Below are 18,417 nucleotides of genomic sequence, written 5' to 3'. Positions count from 1 at the left end.
GTGAAAAAAAGCTAAGTTCTTGTCACCCCCTTGCAACCATAATTGTCTCGACTTGAGCCTCCATTTTGATTCATCTTCTCTGTTAACTCGGTATAGCTGTAAGTAGAGTTCATTTTCCTGCTGTTTGTTCTCTTGGGAAAGGCCATTTTCCTCTATTGCTTTTTGAATACTCTCCAAATTATTCTTAATTTCTTTTTTTACCTTCTCTGGTTCTTAATACATTGTTTTAGCCCATTCTTTTATGGCTTGTTTTGTTTTTCGTAATTTTGTTTCCCAAATGAAACCGGGAGATCCTTCCACGTGTTGGATCCAAGAGCTGTAAACAATTCCTGCAACTGTTGGTATATCATTCCAGAGAGAACTATATCTAAATGGGATGGGCCCAAAGGGCCTATGATTTTCCAGCGTTAGAGTTATTGGGAAGTGATCGGAGGCAAAGCACGTTATAATGTTAGCATATCCAACGGAGAAAGCAGAGAGAAGTGTAATATTGATGAGAATTTTGTCCAACCGCTCCATGATGTTACCAGCACCCATCCTGCGGTTGTTCCAAGTGTATCTGCTGTTTTTTGGAGGGACATCCATAAGATCATGTTCCTGCATGATGTTTTCCAACTGTATTCTGTATGGATCAGGTGTAAAACTGCCTCCCCTTTTCTCATTGGCGTGGAGGATTAAATTAAAGTCACCTCCTAGAATAATGTTAGTGTTTTCTTCTGCGTCCAGACTGTCTTTTAGATCATGCCAACATCTTTCCTTATCTCTGCAGTGATTCAGCACATAGATGTTGTAGATGATAATGGCTTGCTGATCTGCTTTATTTTCCAGAGTTCTTTTGATCCAGTGTTGATTTATTGTTTCCGAAATACAGTTCCATATACCTTGGTTCCAAATTGTTGCTACTCCTCTTGAGGCTCCTCTTGCCTCACTAATGCTTCCTCTATACTGGCTCTGTTGCTCAATGAATTTACTCATTTCCTTGTGGTTTTTTTTTTTGTTTCTTGTAACATAATGATTCACGGCTTCTCAGAAATGATAAGATCCCTTAGGGTTGCTACCTTAGAGGGGTGCCCAAGTCCCCTAATGTTCCAAGATAATATTTTTCATCATTGGATATGCGGTGTTCGCCCCCCTTGGTCCTTGTTGATTGCTTCTTTGTCATGCTGTCCCAGGATATAAGTTTCTATGGGTGTCTGTGTTCCCATTGCTATGTTCTTTTGTGCGTTCTCATCCCTATGCTGCTTAGCAGATTTCTTGCCCGGGCCAGGTTTCTTGGAGTGTTCACTAGAACCCCCGTGATCTTTGGATGAGCTTCTAGTAATTCTGTTGAGAGGAGGGTCAAGAATAGGCTGAGATGAAATAATAAGAGGCAATGAGGATTCGATAGTGTCTTGGCGTTGGCTTTCAGGGAGAGGGGGCTCATGGGGATCAGGGGGGGGAAGAGGACTGAGAAGGGATTGGATGAGAGGAGGGTCTGAGGACGGGAGAGGGGAGGTGGCTTAGAGGGAGCAGGGGAGGAATGGGTGGGATGAGCTGCAGAAGAGGTCGAAGGGCCTGAATCAAAGGGAGCTTTCACTGAAGAGACCGTTTTCTTTTTTTTTTAACCATTTCTCGTTGTTCTTCTTATGATCAATTTTCTACATCAATAAGCTTAGTGCATCTATTGGCAAAGTGGCTGTATTCGTGACATACCTTACACTTAAAGGGGATCTGCTCGTAGTCCAGTTGTTGTATGTGTTTCCAGTCGTCCACTTTAAGCTTGATGGCTTCCGAGAGGCCTTTGCCGAGGTCCACTTCAACACAGCTCCGCGCACAGGCTTGCATATTTTCTTTTGGTTCACTGCGATCAATATATTTGTCGACTGCATTCCCGATGGCGTGAACCGATTCATCTCCCCAGCAATGAAGAGGGAGGTGAGGGAGCCAAACCCAGACTGGGACTACACTAGGAACATCCATCTCTGGACTGAAATTTGGGGTCCATTTGTTGAGATACAAGCCCCTTGAGTCCATGAAATAGGGCCTATTTCTGAAGATTAAATCCTTATCTTCTTTAGTTTCAAAGTGGAAGGTGAAGTACCCTTTCCTGCAGAATATGATGGAGATTTTCCCTTGTATTTTGTTGGACCAGTTCCTTTCAACCCATCTTTGAACAGTTTTTGGAGATGGCCAGAGGCCTGTGAATTGATCTATAAGTCCTCTTTCTACCAGAGACAAGGCAACCATGCGTGGAAGAACTGGGGGCAGGCTGACCTCCTGAAGAACATCCAACTTTTTGATGAATTGCAAAACTGCTGGTTGGGGGCGCTGTGGGGGAAACAATTTAATCAATGTCGAAGAGGCCTGTTGAGGATCGATCCCCTCCGGTGGAGCTTCCGGAGGGGCCATGAAGGGAGGCCGAAGCTCAGTCTCCTGCGCTGTGATCGCTAGGTCAGTCGCACGGCTGAAGCTCGGGCGCCAAAAAAGTCTTCTCTGCTTTTTGAATTATTTTATTTATTAGTTTTGAGTACAAATTTCAAATTTTTAGGTGTCATCTATATCATCTATATTGTAAATGGGTGAATTTTTTTATTGAACTTGACACTGGAGATTGGTTAAAAAGGCTTAAATTAAAAATGTATTAAAAATCTTAAACAATTTCATTAGTTATACCATTGGTGAAACTGTCAATATCAATAAAGTAATTCTTGTTGATATTAGAGTTTGTTTACATGATGCATTGGAGACAATTGAATTTCTCTAGATTGAGTCTCAAGTACAAGATTGAGTCTCAAGTACAACGAGACGATTATAATTCTAAACAACAATTGAAGAGTAATGAAGGCATTTCAAAAAAAAAAATTGGATTCAATTAAAAGTCCTAATGTGAAATTTGTTATAAGACATTGGGAAAAAATTACACATAACAAAAACAGAACTGACGTTGGATATGATAAATGTGTTTCTTTTTATGTGCCTGATTTTTCTAAACCTTTACAATTTCATAGTGCTGGATTTCTAGATGATGTTGTTCTAGAACAAGTTGTTGATGCCAAGATTGTGATAGAGTTGGACATGTGAAAGATCAGTGTTTTTATCTTCACCCATGCAAACATTGTGGAAATCATAATAACCATTCAAACAAGTGTTCCTGAAAGAAGACTACTGCAAGAGAGAGAATTAATTTTGGATGGATTACTTCTTGCGATTGGTTTAAAGCAACCAAGAAGATTTACATGTCATACTACAAGATATATTCAAGAGCATCGACCAACCTTGCAGTGATGAAGAGTACTTCATCTTCTCACCCTGTATTTGATAAAGGAGGAATTGATAGAGTTGTGATGGTCTACTACAGGTTCAAAGATTTTTCAAGTGAGTTTGAGTCAGAGATCCACACGTGAGCCGAAGCCACAACCTATACCAATTAGAGCGAGAGTTGTAACCAGAGAGGATTAAGTGTTTACTGAATTAGTTATTTGTGAATGAGCACTTCCAAATTCAAAATTATTCGAGGAACTACATTGATGGTTCCAGATTGGTTTGAGAACTGCTATGAAGGTTTTAGACATGGGTATCATTTGTGGTTTTCTCTTAAAAACCACCATATTCACTTTGTGGTTATCCTTGAAAACCATTTCTGTGAGACATTCAACCCTTGGCTGAGATGCATTTTTGCATTTTGAGCTCTCATTCTTGGACTTTGATACATCCCTTCGGATTAAGGGGGGAATGTTAGACAACTAATCCTCATGATTATGGTTAGGTTAGTTTGTGTTATGGTGAGTGGTTATTTGAGTCCAAGAAGACTCGAAAATTGAATCAACGATTTCTTTATGTATTTATATGTATACATTGTACATCATTCATTGAGATCAATATTTAATATACATTTGAGTTTGGTTTCCAATATTGTTGTCTCACAACAGGGTAGGTTCTTTTTAATATTTTGTTCTTTTGAAAAATTTAGTGACGTATGATGATGCATGACAGGCGGAGGCATAATCAAGTTTGAAGATTGTAGGATTGATTTTTTAATGTTGAACAATGACATGGCTCATGGTTCTTTGTACTATACATTCTTGAGGAGTGATGACAACGATTATTTTTAATTCATAATAAAACTATGGGAACATTTCCCACGACATCGTGTACAATTACAACTATAAAACCGCATAATATGTTCATATCATAGTGAGAAAAATGATTCTACGTACACCCAAACTCATGCTGAAGATAAATAGACCTATACTTTAGAATTGTCATACATATTTACTAAAGATGAATAGACTTATACTTTATAATTGTCATACATATTTACTGAGTATGAACGATTTTGAAGATTTTCAAAAAAACCGTTACATAACCACCAAAACACAAAACATATAAAGAATTAATCCTATCGTTTCATACAAAGCTCAAAATCTGAAACATAATGTGATCTTTAACCAATATTTTTTTTTATTATTATATATTTAATTTTTCACATGAACTAAAATATTGTATCTTCAAATTAATACACTAAAATAGATGCACATTGTACCTTCAAATTTGGGCAAGTTTGTTATAAGGCTTCTTTTGTATGTAGATGACCTTATTCTAATTGTTAAATTGGCACTTGGTTTGCAAGTGCACTTACTATCCCTTGAGCATTTTTGTAGAAGTGTGGGGATGCAAGTCAATATTAGCAAAATGAAAGTAGTGGCCTTCACTAAGAAAAGAAAACATAACCAGCATAAGTTCTATTTTGAAAACAACATTATGGAAGAAGTTGCGGATTACAAATACCTCGGAATTGACTTCAACAAAAATCTAAGCGAGAATGGTTGTAGAAAGAAAAGAACTTTGGGGGGTTGGAAAACATTTTATGCTTTTCAAAGTAGGTGTAGAGAGGCAAAATTATGGGACTCGAAAACCACTCAAACTCTTTTTGGGCTTCTAGTGATTTTGGTGATTCTTTATGGTTGTGAACTATGGGCCAGCAATACATCCAACATGTAATAGAGACAAACTAAGAAAATTCAGAAGCGTTTGATTACAAACAAATTTAAGATTAAAAGTGCAATTCCTTATGATACCTTATTAAGTGAAACCGACAATGCTCATATTGAAGCAATTGCTATGGTGCGAGTCATAAGGTATTTAAAAAAAATTGAGCAAATAGAAGAGGGTAGATGGCCTGAGTTGTCTTTAATGATAGATTGTGCAAAATCAAAAAAACTTGGATGCAACAAAATAACAAATGGTTTAGTAAATGGGGTATTTGCTTGAATGCCTGTCCCCTAAACAACAAAGAGATAAAAACTTTTGTTATGGAAAAGTTCCACAAGCGTATTTGGGATAAGGAGCTAGAAAGAAAGAAAAATTACTATATTGAAGTGTTTAATCTCACTCATAGTCATCAACCAAAAGCATACATAGAGGCCAATATCTCTTGGACAACCAAAATTCTTATTGCTCAGTTAAGGACTAATTCTCATCAACTCTGTTGTGAAACAAGGCGCTAGAAAAGGCCAAAGGAAGTATGGGAGGAAATAGTGCATTTTTTGTTCTTGCGGAAAAGTGGAAACAAAAAAACATTTCATTTTAGAATATGAGACATTCAAAGACAACAAGGAAAGTTATGGAGATATGCTGACAACTAACTCTTGGGATAATCTATTTAGCGAAGGGTTTGTCGAGAAGCTCAAAACATTTATTTTGAAGCTTCCTAGAAAAAGAGCCAAATACATCAAACAAATGAAGAAACAATCTGTCCCATAAGTTATCTTTAGTCTCGTGGACATTAAAATGATTTCTTGTTTTTTACACTAAAATATGATGTGACAAATTAATATATTAATACGAAAAACAAACTGAAAAATATATTATTTTCAAAATACTAGAGACAAACTGAAGAATATATTATTTTCAAAATACGAAATCGGCTGACGTATATTTGCACAACCTCAGATCTTTAAACTATCTCCATCCTATGAAATCGTTGTGAGCGTCACATGGTTTTAGTGGAAGAAGATTCATGGCCTGGGCTGACTCCCTTATGCTCTTCAGCGGACTACATCCAGAAACCCGGAGATGCACTAAACGTATCAACGTTTGAAGACCTGGCACGTGTTCAGATGCCCTGGTCAGGAACACGGGTTCAGTTGGAGTGGCCCTCGACAGACAAAGGTTGGAGGGAGCTCTCTCCTTTAAAAACGGCTTCGGCGTAATTTTCGACAATTTCATTTGTTTTGGATTTTAAATAAAGTTATATTGAAGATATTACAATTTGAAGCCAATGAAGTCTTCTGTACAGATTTATTCATCAATCCATTTTTTGAACCAGTCAATTCGAGGCTGTTGAGGATCCATTTTGCCCATCACTGAATTCAGGGCTGCAGCAGATCCCTTTTGCTCACAATTGAATTCGAGGCTGCGCTGAAGGCAAACTTTAGCTGGTACACATGACTGTGATTCCACTTTCAAAGATTCTCACTGTTAACAATATTTCCACTAGTACTTCGATTTATTTTCGTACATTTTCAACTGCATCTTGAAGCGAAATAGAAAAATAATGTCCTCCAAATTGTAATACCTGGCTTGATTGCCTTGCAAACGCAACAAACGAAAACCCAATACGACCTAACAAGGTGGGATGGGAGACAAAGACGAAAGAGTTTTAGCCAAAGGTTAAAGAACGAGGGTTAGCTTTCCCAAATGGGCCAAACTGTTGGCAAGGTAGTCGAAACCGTATAAAATAATGGGGAGACTAAGATCTACGAATAGGAAATGCTTTTAACTTTACTCATTTCCTCTTACAAACTATGCTTGCCTGTCTAACAACAAATGGGCGCAAAATGTCATTGCGGACAATGGTATATCTGTTACATTTTCAAAAAAATGGGTCTCTGTGTAAAACCAGGACGATAGAAGCAGCGACATAGGGTCTGTTGGGCAGTAATTTAGTGACAAGTTGGAGTGATTGTGATGATGATGACCCAATTTTAAATTCCAAGAAGCTTGCTACCCTTGGTAATGGCGTTGACGCTGCCTTTCCCATGTTTGCGGTTGTGCTAATATGGCGATCACTGCTTGCATGCTAATAGCGCTACTGATCTTGTCCCCTGTGTTAATGTGGATGTGCTGTTAATATTGGATTGGTGCTAATGCAGAGGTGCTGTTAACAGTGCCCTTTTTGTCGACATGATTTTTGTGGATGTGGTCAGGTGCAGGTTGTATATTTTTTTGAAATTCTGCACTGAACAAATCTGAAACTAATCGTTGCACCAAGATGCAAAATTTCTCTACTAACTTGCAGCAGAATAGAACAGAAGTAAAACACAGTTACACAGGAACACAATACAATTTTTCCCGGGAACTGGGAAAACCCACTTCTTTTCTTGAGAACTTTATTGAAGTAGTTTGAGCAATAGATCTTTACAAAACAATCTTGTTTCAATAGACAACACGCTTGTTCTCCCTGCTTTACCTAATCTTGAAACACCCTGCCTGTAGCCTTGTTCTGCTCCCTGAATCCTTGAGCAGCTTGAGCCCTATTTCCTAGCACAGGAATCCCTATTTCCTAGCGCAGATCTGGCAGTAATTCCTCCCTTCAATCTGTGTATGGGCTTCTCCTCACACACTCTCCTTGCTAAAAGTCTCTGCTTACACAACTTTGTGCAAACAATAATGATCAAGGATGTGCCTTCATCCTCCTTATAAACATTTCAACCCCATCTATATCTGGCAAATTTATCTTTAGAACTCGGACTTGTGATTGACTAGTTAACTGAGTCTAACTGACTCTTGCAACTCGTCCTAGCCACAAATAACCTTTGAGACTTTGTCACTTGTCCTTTTGCAACTCTAACTCGCACTAGGAGACAAACAACTGAGCCTACAACTATACACATGAGCTAAACTGCGTCATGAACTCGTCCTTGTTGAGAATTCAGTAGTGCAATGATTATGATTAAATTCTCTTTACTTGATAATTGTTTGTGATTCCTTTTTACTTATTATCTTTGTTCCTTATTATTATGCGTGAAGCATCAAACAACTACCAAAACAAGAAGAACAATGACACAATATATACGCTGCAAGCCAGGGCCAAAACCTCTCCTCTTGAGAGGAAAACCCTTAAATCTCTTCTCTTCCTTGTAGATTCTTCAATTGACAAATTCCATGACCTTAAGACTGAGAACAATACCCTCAAAGACCAAGACTGTGATGTCCCAAATGGGGTATTTTGCAGATTTTGCAGATTTTTGTCCACTCTCACCAAGATCACCCGAGGGTTTCCGTCCTGGGGCTATTGCTGAAGTAGAGAACTGAGTTCTCAAACCTCTTCATAAGAAAAAATCACAAATCCAAGATGTCCTCCAATGACCTCCTCCTCCTCTTTTATAGATCCGATGGACTCCTATAGAACCTCCTATTTTATTATTATTTTAATCATGGAGCACTTTTCCCTCTTTTATTTTAATTAAAATATCATTTTTAATGCGGAAAAAGGGTAAATTGGCCACCATGTCTCCTCAGGTCACTAAACTCATATATAACCATCCCATCATGTAGATCTTCTTGTTCTGGTTCCAACGAGCTATTGCACTAACATGTTTTGTCAAGTATTCCTCTCGGAATGCCACCTTAAGTGTAATTAATTGAGTCAGGCCCAATAGTAACTTAGTTTTCTGAAAGTTGTCGGAATGTGCTAGAACGAAAGGCAAGCTGTGTGAATGAGGGAATATACCAAGCGAATGCCATTGGACCTCATAGAAACTCCTCTAAAACCCCTCCAAAAGCCCCTTGGCCCGTTGATGGCACCAACCTGCACCTGTGACCGGCCTGTCCTTGACTCTGAAAGTCCATTCTAACCATGTCATAAAGAACACCAAAAAAAGGAATATTACAAAGACCAACCTCTTTGGATGATGTGCCAACCTCGATCTATTCAAACCTAGTCAAATCTCTTCCAGTAGCACCTTTTCGATTTCCTGCTACAAAATTTTCGGCCTCCTATTGTAGATCTGAAATTTCAGCCTCCCAACAGTTGCTGCTGCCACACATGGGAACTTCGATCTTCTTCTAGAGCCCTCCTCTGACCTTCGCTTGCCTTTCCCTGACTTCCGGAGCTTAAGAGTGGCCTTTGGTGACCTTCACTTGACCTCACTTGACCTCTTTGCTTGCTTTTCTCCAAGATCAAACTTGAATATGGATGCCCTAGGTCTGCTGCAAAAACCCTAGTCCTCTTTAGCACGTGAGAGAGAAAGATAGCCCAAACACAAATTTCCTTCGTCCTTCTTCTTCTTTGCTGCCTCTTCCTTCCTCTTCCTTCGCTAGAATGAGTGGTGAGTGAGTGTACTTCAAGGAGGATGAGTCCTCTTCTATTTATAGGCTTCTTCAAGGGTGGACGTGGCTCTTTCTTTAGGCCGACTTGCCAGCTGCTAGGCCGACTTGGCCTTGGAGGGTATTCCGACACTTTTAAAGGCAAAAATAATTTTCTCTTACAAGTTGCTATGTGCCCAGTGGGGTCTTCAACTTATGACAATGACTCCTTTGACTTCTTGACTTAGGCCAAACCCCAAAAGCACTCAATGGGTGCTTGGCCTATAAAATAAAAGACCTTGAGCATGAAACCCATGCTCCAAAAATATAATAATAATTTTTTTTCATTTCATAATTTACAAGAATCAAAAATACATTTCATACTTATGAAGACCGAACCTAGTTACACATTTTTCAACACTCCCTCTTAACTAGGGAGGTATTCATAAGAGGTACATGGACATTCTCAATCTGAAGAGATCTCATAAGAAGAGTCGGATTGGTAACCCATCTGTCTAGCATCATATCAACCAGCATTGTCACATAGCAAGGCCTTGACTAACAACTCTATCTCTCCACAAGATCAGAGCACAATGTTGACGAGAGTCGAGACCAATGATTTATAGACACCATCATCATTGTCTCTCAAGGTACATACTCCACTCGAGTGTTCACCAAATATGACCTTCTTTGGACTATTCTTGTCTTGGATAGCTAATCCTCAAAGAATATCGGTCCACAACTACTCTTATCTTGGATGCCCTGTTGAAAAGTGTAACTAGGTTCAGTCTTCATAATGACATGTGTAATTGTGATTTTACGTAATTGATGAAAAGAAGAAAAATAAAATCATTATTGTAATGCTTGTCTCATGGGTTTCATGAGCAAGGAATTTTATTTTTAGTAATGGCTCCCATTGTGAGCCTTTGGGTTTTGTCATCTAGTCATAAAAGTCAAATTGAGTCAATGTCATGTATGAAGGACCCTTCTTGGGCATGTAACATTTTGTATGAGTCATTAGATAAGTATGAAAGCCCTCCAAGACAAGCACAAGGAATCTCCCTTCAAGTCGGCTTCAAGGAATATAATAATACCTCTCCAAATGACACGTCGGCCCAACTTGCAGTCATGTCGGCTTATTATGAGGTTACAACAACTATATATAGGGCAGTGCATCTTCATTTCAGAACATAATTTCGGACAAGTATAGAACTGCAATAAAAGTTGCGAGGATCACTTGGAAGGAAGCCGTATAGCCAGCGAAAGGAAGGAAGGAAGAGCGAGGTCTATTTGGGATTGTTTTAGGGTTATCCATCATTCACACGTACAAGGAAAGGGAGCTGTTTCTGTTGCATAAGAGGCTGAAGTATTGGGAAAAGTCAAAGCAAGAGGAGAAAAGGGTACATCTCTAGCCGAGTTGCCAAGGAGAAAATCTCCCACTAAAGAGAAGGGAATCAAGTCATAATAAGAGGGTCTTATGCATATGTTAGGGTTTCTAAATTAGGATTGCAGACCTAATTCAAGGAGGCCGAAACTCTGAAGCAAAAAGGAAGCCGAAATTGAAGAGGAGCCGAAAAGAAGAAATGAGCAGAAGGTTGACTATCGTTGACTAAGGATCTCATCAAGGGAGCTTGTGTCTTGGTCTTGGAGTGGCAAGTAGGTCAAGGGTCTTGTTCTTGGTATTCGTCAATTGGAATCTCTATAAGAAGAATTTGTTCGGGTTTTCCTCTCAAGAAGGAGAGGTTTTGGCCCTAGCTAATAGCCTATATTCTGCGTCTCTTGTCTCTTTATGGTATGCATTGGTAGCTGTTTGATGACAAAGAACACTAATAATCTAAGTAAAGGAAGATCCTAATCTAAGAAAGTAAAAAACATTCACAAGCAATTACTAATCAAAGAGAAATCACTTAATCTCTATGCCCTAGATTTCTCAACATGGTATCAAAGCTAAGGTGACAAAGTCAAGGAAGGGCATCTTATCAAGAGACACAAAAGGAAGCATTATAACCCTAGATCGAAGAAGAAATCTACAAAGAATTCTTGGGATCATCATCAAGAAAAGAAGGCCAAGTTGAAGAGATCTTCGAATCAAGGTCCTCACCAATGAAGAAGATCATCCAAGAAGCATTAAGACATATGTCTTCACCAATCATCATCAAAGGGATCAAGTTGAAGATTTTATCTTCACTTGACAAGTAAGTACCGTTTCTTCTATTATCTAATCTAGCAAAAAATGACTTCATTTTGCGAGGAGATCTATACGCTGGTTGGGTCATCGAACTTCCTTGCATGGAAAAGGAGGATAGATATAGTCCTCAAAGAAAATGAAGTTATTGATAATGTTAATGGAAAGGTCTCCAAACCATCTAAAGGGCAAGCACTATTTGAATACATGGAAAGGGATCTAAGGGCTCAAGAGATTCTTATGGAGTCTGTCAAAGATCCCCTCATTCTCGAATCTCTTTATAGCAGAGCTAGAGACATCTAAAGAGATATATGATAAATTGGTAGAACTATTCTCTGAAAGTGCCATAAGAGAGATCATATCACTTAGATTTGATCTACACAAATTGAAGGTATCAAAGGATGAAGGAATATCCTTATGTCTCTCAAAAGCATCTCAAATAAGATCTCAACTTCAAGATCTGGGAGAAATGATATTGGAAAAAGAAATGATCTCCATTGTTCTAAATGCACTAACTGATGAACAAGGTAACCTCGTATCAAATACTTATGAGGACAAGAAAGCTATCCCATTCAACAACTTGTGGTCTCTATGCAAGATAGAAGAAGACAGGTTGAGGGCAAAAAGTGTTGAAGAATCAAATGAGAAGATTCAAACATTCGCTGGAAGGAAAGGGAAATTTGGAAAATTTGGTTCTCGAAAAGGAAAGAAGAACATAGCTAAGATTCAATGCTATGGATGTAAAGAATATGGGCATTACAGAAAAGATTGCCCCATGTTAAAGAATGGCAATAACAAGAGAGATAGAGAAGAAGCCCATATCACCGAAGAAGTGGAGGAAGCTGAAAATAAGAAGTCCAAGAAAGCGGAAGTAAGAGATCTCCACTATTGAGATAGTCTTCCTCACATAAGTTTCAAGTTCCTAAGTCTTCTGTTGTAAGATATGGCTATCATGATTCACTAAGTAAAATACTGGGATGCATCAAGGCATCATTGAAGCATTGAAAGCAAGAGCTCGGGACATCATCATAGAGAAGCACGAAAGATGGTTAGAATCTATAGAAGTCAAGGATATAGCTCTTGGGAATCTCATTGAAAACACAAGTGGCAAGGTCATCTAGTACAAGGTTCATCATACATCTGTCAAAAGGAAACATCTGCTTATGGGGATACTTTAGATCCTCAAGATTCTCTAATGGAATCTTCATTGAAAGGTTCACCGATCATGAGGGTAAGCAAATGTTTCATCAAGAATTCCAAACTTGTGGAATTCATGGGATGATGGTATGATGACATAAAAGTGAAGCAAATCAAGGGATTGAAGCTCTTTCAATCAAGGAAGTTGCTGCAGGAAATCTGGATGACCCAAAAGAAAAATGAGATATGTATGCTTACATTTGATATTGTGGAATTCATGTCATATGGTTACAAATATCATGAACTAGTGCTCTATCTTAAGAGCTTGATCAAAAGAAAGGATCCCCTCCCTCAAGGGGATGCAGGAATGCATGGGTCACACATTCACTAGATGAAATCAACATAATATGTCCTCATATGAAGTATGAGGTAATTGACTACAATTGAGGAACTTTGATTGGAAGTTCTCGGGAATGAAATGTGTGAAGAAAGGAAGGAAGAGATCGTGGAATATGCAACCATGGTAAAGGCTATCAACATCCGAAAGACCAAGAAGATTTGACTAGGATATCTCCATGGAAGATATGAAGACTTTGATGGAGTTTGAAAAAGAAAGAGACCCTTGACAATATATATCTTTGGGAGATGTGTCGATATGTATGCAAGATGCTAATGCAAACTAGAAGATGTCATGATGAAAGACCATCACAAAGGTAATGTTGATTTTAATGTTCATTCCTTTATTTTTGAACAAATATCTGGATGGGTTTATGCAGGGCTGCAAGGGAAGATCTATGGATGTCTTCCACCACCGATGCACATGTAGTAGGATGAAAGATCCTTAAGTAAACATGGCATGAAGAAAGCAACATGGCATGAAGGAAGGCCAGATATGGACTGATGGATCACTTTCCGATGATGACATGGTTGACTCATGGATGAAAGTGATGGATGGTCAATGCCCTATATAGAAGTCCCAAACATGAAGACTCCTAGATAACAATAAGAAGTTCAGGACATTGTGAGGAGGAGTTCTTCAAGTAGTTGGCTGTCCCATCGTCTCCACCTAAAGAGCTGATGTAGGTCCCTAATTAAGAGGGAGCCTGGAAACAAGTTTCTTACTTGGAAGAAACTTGGAAAATTCGTAAGTCAAGAGGGAGCTTAGGTACATTCCTTTATTGGAATAAATACGTCCTCCCTAATTAAAAGGGAGAGATAGACACGTCATTCTTGTCTTCACTTGGGAAGACAAAATGGAGGATTGGGTAAACATCCGACATTCGATACTCTTTGAGGATGAGTTAGGGCATCCAAGATAAGAGTAGTCGTAGAGGACCGATATTCTTTGAGAACTGGGAATCTAAGATAAGAATAGTCTTGGTGGAACACACCCTGAGAACCCAAGTGGGGTATGTTCTGAGAGAGACAATGATGAGGGTGTCTATACATCATTGGTCTCGCCAGCGTTGAGCTCATATTTTGTGGAGAGATAGAGCTGTTAGTCAAAGTCTTGCTATGTTACAATGCTGGTTGATATGATGCTAAACAGATTGGTTACCAATCTGATTCTTCTTATGAGAAATTCTTCAGATTGAGAATGACCAAATACCATTATGTATACCTCCCTAGTTAAGAGGGAGTGTTGAAAAGTGTAACTAGGTTCGGTCTTCATAATGACATGTGTAATTGTGATTTTATGTAATTGATGAAAAGAAGAAAAATAAAATTATTATTGTAATGCTTGTCTCATGGGTTTCATGAGCAAGGAATTTTATTTTTAGCAATGGCTCCCTTTGTGAGCCTTTAGGTTTTTTCATCTAGTCATAAAAGTCAAATTGAGTCAATGTCATGTATTAAGGACCCTTCTTGGGCATGTTATATTTTGTATGAGTCATTAGATAAGTATGAAAGCCCTCCAAGACAAGCACAAGGCATCTCCCTTCAAGTCGGCTTCAAGAAAGATAATAATACCTCTCCAAATGACATGTCGACCCAGCTTGTAGTCATGTCGACTTATTATGAGGCTACAACAACTATATATAGGACAGTACGCCTTCATTTCAGAACAAAATTTCGGACAAGTATAGAACTGCAGTAAAAGGTGTGAGGATCACTTGGAAGGAAGCCGTATAGCTAGCGAAAGGAAGGAAGGAAGAGTGAGCTCTGTTTGGGACTATTTTAGGGTTATCCATCACTCACACGTGCAAGGAAAGGGGACTGTTTCTGTTGCAGAAGAGGCCGAAGTATTGCAAGAAGGTCAAAGCAAGAGGAGATAAGGGTATATCTCTAGCCGAGTTGCCAAGGAGAAGATCTCCCACTAAAGAGAAGGGAATCAAGTCATAATAAGAGGGTCTTATGCATATGTTAGGGTTTTTGAATTAGGATAGCAGGCCTAATTCAAGGAGGTCGAAAGTTTGAAGCAAAAAGGAAGCCAAAGTTGAAGAGGAGCCAAAAATAAGAAAGGAGCAGAAGGTTGACTATCGTTGACTAAGGATCTCATCAAGGGAGCTTGTGTCTTGGTCTTGGAGTGGCAAGTAGGTCAAGGGTCTTGGTCTTGGTATTCGTCAATTGGAATCTCTATAAGAAGAATTTGTTCGGGTTTTCCTCTTAAAAAGGAGAGGTTTTGGCCCTGGATGATAGCCTATATTCTATGTCTCTTGTCTCTTTATGGTTTATGCATTGCAGCTGTTTGATGAAAAAGAACACTAATAATCTAAGTAAAGGAAGATCCTAATCTAAGAAAGTAAAAAGCATTCATAAGCAGTTACTAATCAAAGAGAAATCACTTAATCTCTATGCCCTAGATTTCTCAACATGCCCTACCTCATCCTCAAAGAGTATCAGATGCCAGATGGTTAGTGGTTACCCAATCCTCCATTTTGTCTTCCCAAGTGAAGACAAGAATGATGTGCCTATCTCTCCCTCTCAACTAGGGAGGATATATCAACCAAGCCAAGCTTGTCTCTCAAGTACACAAGCTTCTTGTTAGGAAGAGATTTCGTCAATATGTTAGCTACCTGCTCATTAGTGGAGATATATTGTAGCTGCAACACACCATTTTGTACTAGCTCCCGAATATAGTGATACTTGTTGTTTATATGCTTTGTCTTTCCATGAAATACTGGGTCCTCAGACAAACATATACAACTAGTGTTGTCATAATGTATCACTGTAGGGTCCATCGGTCCTTCGAATAGGTCGGATAGAAACTTCCTTAACCAGACCGCTTTCACAAGCTGCAACATATTCAACCTCAGCACTACTTAAAGCAACTGTGTCTTGCTTTCTGCTCATCCATGAGATCATAGAGGATCTGAAACTGAAACATCCTCCGGTAGTGCTTCTTCCATCCTGCTTGCTGCCTCCCTAGTTGGAATCTGTATATCCAATCAAGTGGACATCATTCCTCCTATCATATTTCAGGCAGTAGTGGATAGTCCCTCGCAGATATCTCAATATATGTTTTGCTGCTATCCAATGATCATGCTTTGGCTCCACTTGGAATTGACTGAGAATGTTTACTGCAAAACATATGTCTGGTCAAGTATTCACCAAGTACATCAGTGAGCCAATCAGTTGTCTATATTTGGAAGGATCCACAAGGCTTGATTCAGAACTCCTTAGTCTCTTCAAGTTTATGATCATCGGAGTGGTCATAGGTTTGCAATCCATCATGTCAAACCTCTTCAACATCTTGATCATGTACTTTCCTTGACCTAAATAAATTTCATCAGGTCCTTGCCAGACTTCTAGTCCCAAATAGTAATGCATCAACCCTAGATCCTTCATGTCAAATTTTGCTGCTAGTTGCTTCTTACATTCTTCAATTCGACCTTCTACACCTGTTAGGAGAAGATCATCTACATACAGAAGAATGATCACAAGTTCTCCATCTACAACCTAAAGGTTCAGATCAACATAACTTTTTGTGAAGCCTATTCTTTGTAGGTATGCATCCATTCTAGCATACCATGCCCTTGGAGCTTGCTTGAGGCCATATAATGCTTTCTTCAATTTGCAAACATATGCCTTCCTGTCTTTAACTTCAAATCCCAAGGGTTGCTCTATATAGACTTCCTCATCAATTGTTCCATTCAGAAACACAGTCTTGACATCCATTTGATGGATGTTCCATCCCATCGATGTTGCTAGAGAGACCAATGAATGAATCGTTGTATACCTTGCTGTCGGAGCAAATGTCTCTTCATAGTCGATGCCTTCTTGTTGAGAGAAGCCCCTAGCCACAAATCTTGCCTTATACTTATCTATACTTCCATCTGTCGCATGTTTGATCTTATAGATCCACTTGGAAGTCACCACAGATTTGTCTTTGAGCCTAGGTACAATATTCCAAACTCCCTTTTTCATTATAGATTGATACTCTTCATTCATGGCATCCTTCCATCCCTGATGATTGACAACCTCTTCAAAAGTGGATGGTCTTGCTTCTATTAGTTTTATCATGTATGCAACTTACCCATAATATCTTTTGGGTTCTTTCTTTCTCTAAATGAGCCTTTCACTGCCCCATGACCTTCTGCATCAAGTAGTGTGGATTTCAACCAATTTGGTCTCTTTCTTGATTCGGGGAGGACCATAGGTTGAATGGGTTCACTCGAACCCTTATCTTCATGATGAGATTCTTCTTCTTCCCTGCTAACTTCTTCTTCTTCTTCAAATGACACCCAACAACACCATTGTCTCCCTGAAGATTTACGTTGTCACCTACAGCAAACACGCTGTCCTTCTAGGCTTATTTACGCTATGTTAAGACTCCTTCCTGCTGCGGCCTAGGGCTCCTTCTTGACTGAGGATTAGGGCTCCTCCTTGCTGCGGATTAGGGCTCCTTCTAACTGCGGATAAGAGCCTCTCTTGACTGCGGTTAGGTCTCCTTTATGACTGCGGCTAGGTCTCTCTTCAACTGCGGCTAGATCTCTCTTCAAGACTGCGGCTAGGTCTCCTCTTCAACTGCGGCTAGATCTCTCTTCAAGACTGCGGCTAGGTCTCCTTCATGACTGCGGCTAGGGCTTTCTTTGATGACTCTTTCCACTACGTCCTCCTTGAGAGAAGACAAACCCAAAACATGTGGAGAGAGAGATCATGAGATAATGTGTGTCACAAATGGCTTGAGGTCTCCTCTATTTAAATGCAACGTTGAGGTTGAGTTGGGGGTAATTTGCTTGTTGACCGACCTTGACAAATTGTCAATAATACAAATAAATTCATATCTCCATATATACATGTTGGAATCGGATGATCTTTAGATAAATCCTACACCTCTCGGAGAGAGGAATCCAAGAAAAATATTAGTTGCCATAAATAAGGTGACTCACATGGAGTTTAGCCCTATTTGCCAATTTTAACACTCCCTCTCAACTAGGGAGAACTCCATCTGCTAATCCATCTGTCAGTCGGTACTATCTCTGCCATCAATGCACTGCTCTGCTCTGCTGAACTATGAAGAATAAGAAGTGATCGAGAATGTATCATACCATTCTCTACTGATTCGAAGTCAGTCCCAAATAAAGAGAGTGTCTCATACCACCCTTATTGACCCGAAGTCAGTTCCAATTGATCCCAGATCAATATCGTTCATCCTAGCATAGGGAGTACATAGTACACGATGCGTCCATCGGTAGTACTATGGTTCCTATCCTCACTTCCCTATTCATTGGCCAGATGAGAGGTACTTCCCATGAGTCCCAGACTGCATGGGTAGGATGTCTCAGTAGGAGAAGGATGAACCACTCATCCTACCTACATGTTGCCATGGGGTATCCCAGGGGAAGGCTGAACCACTCACCCTG

At 39.4% G+C, this 18,417-nt stretch overlaps 1 protein-coding gene across 6 annotated transcripts in view; it reads left to right on the top strand.

Moving 5' to 3' along the window:
• The first annotated feature begins 5,903 nt into the window (after positions 1-5,903).
• Positions 5,904-18,417, top strand: part of LOC149217678 (thiamine biosynthetic bifunctional enzyme TH1, chloroplastic-like) — a 132,270-nt gene continuing 119,756 nt past the window's right edge. The window contains exons 1-2 of one of the 6 annotated variants that reach the window (XM_089393035.1): positions 5,904-6,150; positions 6,278-6,419. The gene's annotated coding sequence lies outside the window, so the exon portion shown is untranslated. Of the gene's footprint in view, positions 6,188-6,277; positions 6,420-18,417 lie in introns of all 6 variants that reach the window. The other 5 variants (XM_089393033.1, XM_089393031.1, XM_089393032.1 and 2 more) reach the window with 5 other exon arrangements.

This window comes from Pinus tabuliformis, chromosome 1_1 (genome assembly GCF_031772625.1).
Source record: "Pinus tabuliformis cultivar Carrire ecotype Pingquan chromosome 1_1, CPIR1, whole genome shotgun sequence".
NCBI lineage: Eukaryota > Viridiplantae > Streptophyta > Pinopsida > Pinales > Pinaceae > Pinus > Pinus tabuliformis.
The sequence above is the reverse complement of the archived record's forward strand: the minus strand, read 5'-3'. Positions and strand labels throughout refer to the sequence as shown.